The sequence below is a fragment of the Dasypus novemcinctus genome, chromosome 7 (assembly GCF_030445035.2).
Source record: "Dasypus novemcinctus isolate mDasNov1 chromosome 7, mDasNov1.1.hap2, whole genome shotgun sequence".
NCBI classification, from domain to species: Eukaryota; Metazoa; Chordata; class Mammalia; order Cingulata; family Dasypodidae; genus Dasypus; species Dasypus novemcinctus.
Window position 1 is genome coordinate 43,271,757 of NC_080679.1, and position 6,000 is coordinate 43,277,756.

Here is a 6,000-nt window from a genome sequence, read left to right on the forward strand (position 1 = left end):
GGCCCAGGGTGGCTGTGTGTGGCTCAGCATCCTCGGCACATTTTCCAGAGCTTCCTTCTGTTTTCATTAAGACCAGAACTCCCTCAGAAAGCCCACACCCAGAGTGAATGCTTTCTCCTTTCCAAAGAGGCTGTGCCAGGCCCCCTTGCAGTGGTCGAGTCTTTGGCCTCCAGACCATTAAGGCACTGGGTATGTGTAAACTAGGTCCTGGGATTTGTCTTTGGAAATGAGAGGAGGGGTGGTCAGATATTTGGAGGCCACATCAGGCAGCAGGGCCAGTCTAAAAGTAGCTAGAGGCACTGCAAAACAAGCAGGAAAGAGGATAATGGCAGAGCGGGCTGTTTTAATTTCACTTTAGGCTAACCAGGGGATGTGGGAAAGGCCAGTGCCTGCTGGCTTTGTGCGGGCACTGCCTGGGTTTTTCAGCCACAGTCGCTTGCAGTCCTGTTAAAACAAATGATTGTGATTAGGGAGAAAAAGTAGAGAAGAGCCGGAGTGAGCTTCCACCTACCACGACGGGAAACAGAGGAGAAATAAAAACAGATGCTGGGGGCTGGCACTGGGCATTAACGGGCAGATTGTTGTCATGCTCGACTGGTTTGGCAAGTCAGCCACAGGGCCCGCAGTCTCCCCAGGAAAATAAAGGGCCTCTCCCCACACTGGTGTGTGGTGCAGCCTGGAAGACCCTGGGCTTCCCTCCAGCCTTGGGGAGCTGGCTATGAGGAGGGGGCTATGGCAAAGGAGCAGAGGGGCTGTTGCTGGGGGCTGGGAGGGAGGCCAGGCTGAAACCTTCCTTCCCTGCTCAGCAGGAGAGCCAGGCAAACAGCCCAAGCAGTGCTGCCTCCCCTCATCCCTTCTGACTCTGTAGGCAGTCTGCTCCTGTCATTTCCTCTTCCCCAAGTCTGCCATCCACGAGGTGGGTGTCCCACAGAAGCACGGCACCCATGTAGCTCTCTCATGCTCATGCCAGAAAGGACCAGAGCAGAGTAAGGAGTGTCATACAATGGAATACAACCCAATGCAGAAAAAGAACAAACTACTGCTCCATTCAACACAGAACAATGTCACAGACAAAACTGGGAGTGAAAAAAGCTAGAAACAAAAGAGCATGTAGGGGGGAAGCAGATATGGCTCAAGCGATAGGGCTCCCATCTACCACATAGGAGGTCCAGGGTTTGATTCTGGGGGCCTCCTGGTGAAGGCGAGCTGGCCCACATGGAGTGCTGGTCCACGTGGAGAGCTAGCACAGCAAGATGACGCTACAAAAAGAGACACAGAGGATAGACAATAGGAGATGCAGCAGATGAGGTAGCTGAGGTGGCACAAGAGATTGAGTGCCTCTCTCCCACTCCAGAAGGTCCCAGGTTCAGTTCCTGGTACCATCTAAAGAGAAGACAAGCAGACACAGAATAACACACAGCGAATGGACACAAAGCAGACAGCAAGAGCAAAACAACAAGGGCAAGCGGAGAAATAAATAAATTGTTAAAAAAAAAAAAAGAGCTTGTAAGGAAGTGGACGTAGGTCAGTCAGTGGCTTAAGAGCCTGCTTCCCATGTATGAGGTTCCAGCTTCAATCCCAGGTACTGCCAAAAAAAAAAAAAAAAAAGAACATGTACTGTATGATTCCATTTTTATGGATTCCTAGAATAGGCAAAACCCATTGTGGGTGGTGGTTACATGTGTGCATTCATTTACAAAAATTTATCACAACCTCCATGGAAGATTTGTACACTTTAATGTATATATTCTGCCTCGGTAAAAAAGTAAAAAGCATAAAACTAATAACGAAACATAAAACAGGGCAAGTGCTGCCCTCCACCACCACCCTAATTGCCTCTCTCGATGTGCCCCACGTGGTTGCTCTCCTTGACTTCAGCAGGTAGAGGAGTGTATTTCAGAGGTTGCCCTTACGGGCAATCTGTTCAAACTCACATTTCTTTAGAGCTTTAACCCTGTAGTGTGTGGCACTTCATACTCTTCAAAGAAGTCCTTTCGTAATGGCGGGGGTATGAGGTGGGACTTCAGGAATGAATCTAAGTGTGGAATATGAGAATCTTGCCTTGAAAATAGCCACTCCCCTCTCTGGTCTGGACAGGACGTTGGTGAAAGAACGGTGTCTGGAGTTTCTCTATCCCCTGGGTCTGTCTTGTGAAGGAACAGTTCTGGGCTCTTGGTTACAGGAATGACTCCTTGTCGAGGAAGGCTTGGGCATCCTCAAATACCGAGGTCTATTGATAACTCACAGACTGTGTCTCCTCACTCACTTTGTTCTTTTGGAGCTGCTGATCCGGTGCAAGCCATATTGGTTCATGGGGTCTAAACCCTGCTTCCCCCAAGAGTGAACTGGACAGGAAGCTATCGGGGTGAGAATCACCATGGAAAAGGCACGAGAAAGGTCCAATTATTTGTTCTTGGGCTATTTCTCTGGAGTGACTATCTTCCATTTTCAACAGGAAGAGGGTGAGCTCTGTCACTAGTGTCTCCATTTCTGAGCAACAGACACTCTCAGTTTGCTCCAGGGGTATTGGGAGGGCAGCTGGGTTTCAGGTAAGTTCCTGGCAACTGTTTCTTTTGTTGATACTGTGGGGCAGAAGCAGAGAGGAACAGCTTATTCTTCAAAGCTAGGATCCAGCGAACTCTGCTTTGGAAAAGTGCTGACACACAGGCCGGATGTGATCAGACACATTTATCCCATTTTCTGCTGCTCTCGGTGAAAGCTACTGGTGTTTGATGAGCGGAAACAAGCCGCCCTGCTGAGATTTCCTGCCAGTGCCAAGTGTTTCTGCCAAGAGTGTTGAGCCTCCGCCATGTTGCAGAGGCACCTTTGTGCAGGCTGGCTCAACGAGACCGCTTCCCACAGAGCAGCAGGGCCTGCGGCGTTTCCTGACCTTCCCGGAGACGCTGGCGCTAGAGTACAGGCATTTTGTTCTCCATCAAGTGGCTGGGTTTAAGAGGGGTGTGTGCGCGTGTGGGCGTGTGTGCGTGCATACTTCTATTGATGTACATCATGAGACCCAAGGTGTGTGTGGAGAGTATGGCCCTTTCTTTGCCACTCCAAAGCTTTTCTTGGAAATATTCCTCATACTTGTAACACACTTCACCAAAAAAAACCACAAAACCCTGAGGCTTAAAAAAAGAATAATTCCCCTTTGAGCTGTATTTTCCCTGTTTCCTGAGATTATTTCACTTTCTTCCCGGGGCAAAAGAAGATCTACCCCTGAAGAGTCTTACAGCCACTACTTATTCAGAGGTTATTTATTCTGCCAAAAATTCTGGGCAAGTTTCTGTTGGAGTCGAGAGATGCTGTTAGTTATCTTTACCATTCTGTGGCTAACTAAGAGGGCCCCTGGGCTGTAAGGAAATGAAAACCTGCAGCTGGAGAGCCTGTGGATGGGGCTGGACATGCCCTTTACCCCCCATTTTTGGTAGTATATTAAGAACTGGGATAATTGCACCCATAACAATCCCAGCAATGGCACTTTCTCTGGGACCCCCAGGGCAAAGCCTGTGAGCGCACTGACCAGATGATGTGCAATTAGAGCCCTTTCCGGCACTTCTAAGCCAAGTCTTTGCAACACCTCTTCTTGCCAGCTTTGTTCCTCTCAGATATGGGACGTACCCAGGTCCAAATTGCCCTGAAACCCCTGTTTTTTTTCTCTTACCCCTCTGATCCATTTCTCTTGAATAGCCATGAAGCCTCTAGGGAAAGGAGACCCCATGTCATCTCCCCTTCATTCTATCAATATAGTATAATTTTATAATGCCCGCGGACGGCAGAGGAACAGTGAAAAACTCTGCCTGTTGTCTTGGCATCACAGGCTTTTTCTCCAGATTTCCCGGTGGAATTTGGCTTACCCTGAAGGTGAAACGAAAACAAGAGGACAAAGGCCAAGACATGCAGTGGCAGCACAACTCCCAAACTTCCCAGAAGTTACCATGGATAAAAACTGGAATCCCCATTGGTTTTTCTTTTTAAAGCACAACTTTTACTAACTACCCCGAGTTGGCCACTATTAAGACAATGGACCTGTCCAAGCATCTTGTCTAGGAATCAAGGGGAGAAAGACATTGTGGGGCCCAAGAACAGATGAATTGCTCCCAAGAATGGGAAACAAATGAGCCGAGGTACAAATGGAAGGAAAAACAAAGGGAAGAGATTCCCTGAACAATGCCGACTATTGAAGGGAAGGGGGCGCTGGACAGAGGCCCAGGTCGTGGGACCAGCTGAGGAGTGGTGGGATAGGATAGTTTAGCTGTCAGCACACAACAGAGTCAAAGTGTCTTCTCCCCCTCGCCTTGTGATCCATGAAAACGCTGGGCTCAGCTCATTCTCTTGCACAAACAGTATCTGCCCTGCTGCTGGAAGTTTTGTGGCTCTAAAAGGGAAGGTGTCGGCAAGGTCTACCTCCTGCCCCACACGCGCCTGCTCCCGGCCTGGCTTGTAGCAAATGTCCACAATGGGAATAGGCCACTGCTTTCTTTCTGAGACTGGGCTGCAGGGAGGCCTGTGGCTAATTTCAGTGGAACATAAGGACTCCCTGTAACTTGACCTTATTGTCCCTGTGGACCTGTTGATAATGGAGCCAGCGGGAGCCCAACAATGGCCCTTCCCTTCCCCACCCCCCAGGGAGGCGTGGTTGAGGGTATCTCTTTCTCTCTAGAATACATGATCACCTTGCCCTCAGGGCATGTACACAAAAGTCATTTATGCGGAGACATGTTTATAGACAATGAGGAACTGTGGAGTGCAGGGAGGAGGTCCTTCCACCTTGAAGCCACCAAGACATAGTCCTCTGGTGGAGCAGTGGAGAAGGCCAGATGTGGCAAAGTGTGGGTGGGGAGGGAGCAATCCCCTCCCTCCTGCCACCACCAGCACTAGCCAAGCTGCCCGAGGCAGAGTTCCTGGAAAGTTAGCCCAGCCTAAAGCGTCTTTCTCTTGTGGTGGCAGTGATCCTGGGACTCTTGTTCTTCAAAATGCAGCAAGGTTAACCCTTAAGCTCCTCTGGGAGAATCAGACCTGGGAGAGATGATCACTAGGGGATGAGGTGTAGGCATATGGCTTAATGCTACTGAGGTAGAATGGACCGTAGACAGTTTCTGGTTGCAACAGCTCATTTCATAGGGATAACCAGGCCTGGAGAGGGTAAGTAACCCATCTGTAGTCACACAAGGAGTGCCAGAAACTGGATGTCCTCCATGGCTCTGTGCAATTCCCAGGTAACATAGAGGTGGTTGCTGAGGAAGCTGGCACCAAGCTGGGCCCTGTTTGTCATACTGATAGAGTCAAATGGTTCTTTTTGCTCTTATGCATGCCAAGTGACAAATGATTTTTTTTTTAATTTTTGAAGGAAATGGCTCTCCACCCGGGAAGAAACACAGACGCAGCCTCAGAGGGTTAGATGGGAGGCTGCCAAAAATTAGAGGAAACTTGACAAAGGGCAGAGTTATGTCACCCAGCTCATTCTCATTGCATCTGTAGAGCTGCAGCTAATACCCACTATATAGGGTTTTCTTTTCTCCTCTGTCATAGGATTCATTTTCAACCTGGGGGCAGAATGAACTTCTCTTATTTTGTGGCAAAACCTTTCTTCGGGACGCTGTGCAGCAGGGTATTATCCTCTTGGATATTATCATTCTCTCTTCTCAGAGGAGGCCACTGGGGCTCAGGAAGATGACCTCCCAAGGTCATAGCACTAGTCAAGGGCAATGTCAAAATCCAAACCCAAATCTGTCTGATTCTACAACCCAGGTGCTCTCCCTGATATTTCTTTGTGGGTCCTCTGCCTTGGACTGTGGAAGGACTGTTATGCCAGCAAGGGAAACCTGAGTCGGGGGTCCCTGAACCAATGCCACATGGGAACCCCTTCTTGCTTCCACTTATTCGCCCATATGTGGTTCCTGTGTCCAGGCCTCAAAGCCAAACTCAGGAGAATGTAACTTTTTTTGTTATAACCAAATGGGTTAGGTTTGGTTCAGCAAGCTCATTATATCAGCTCAT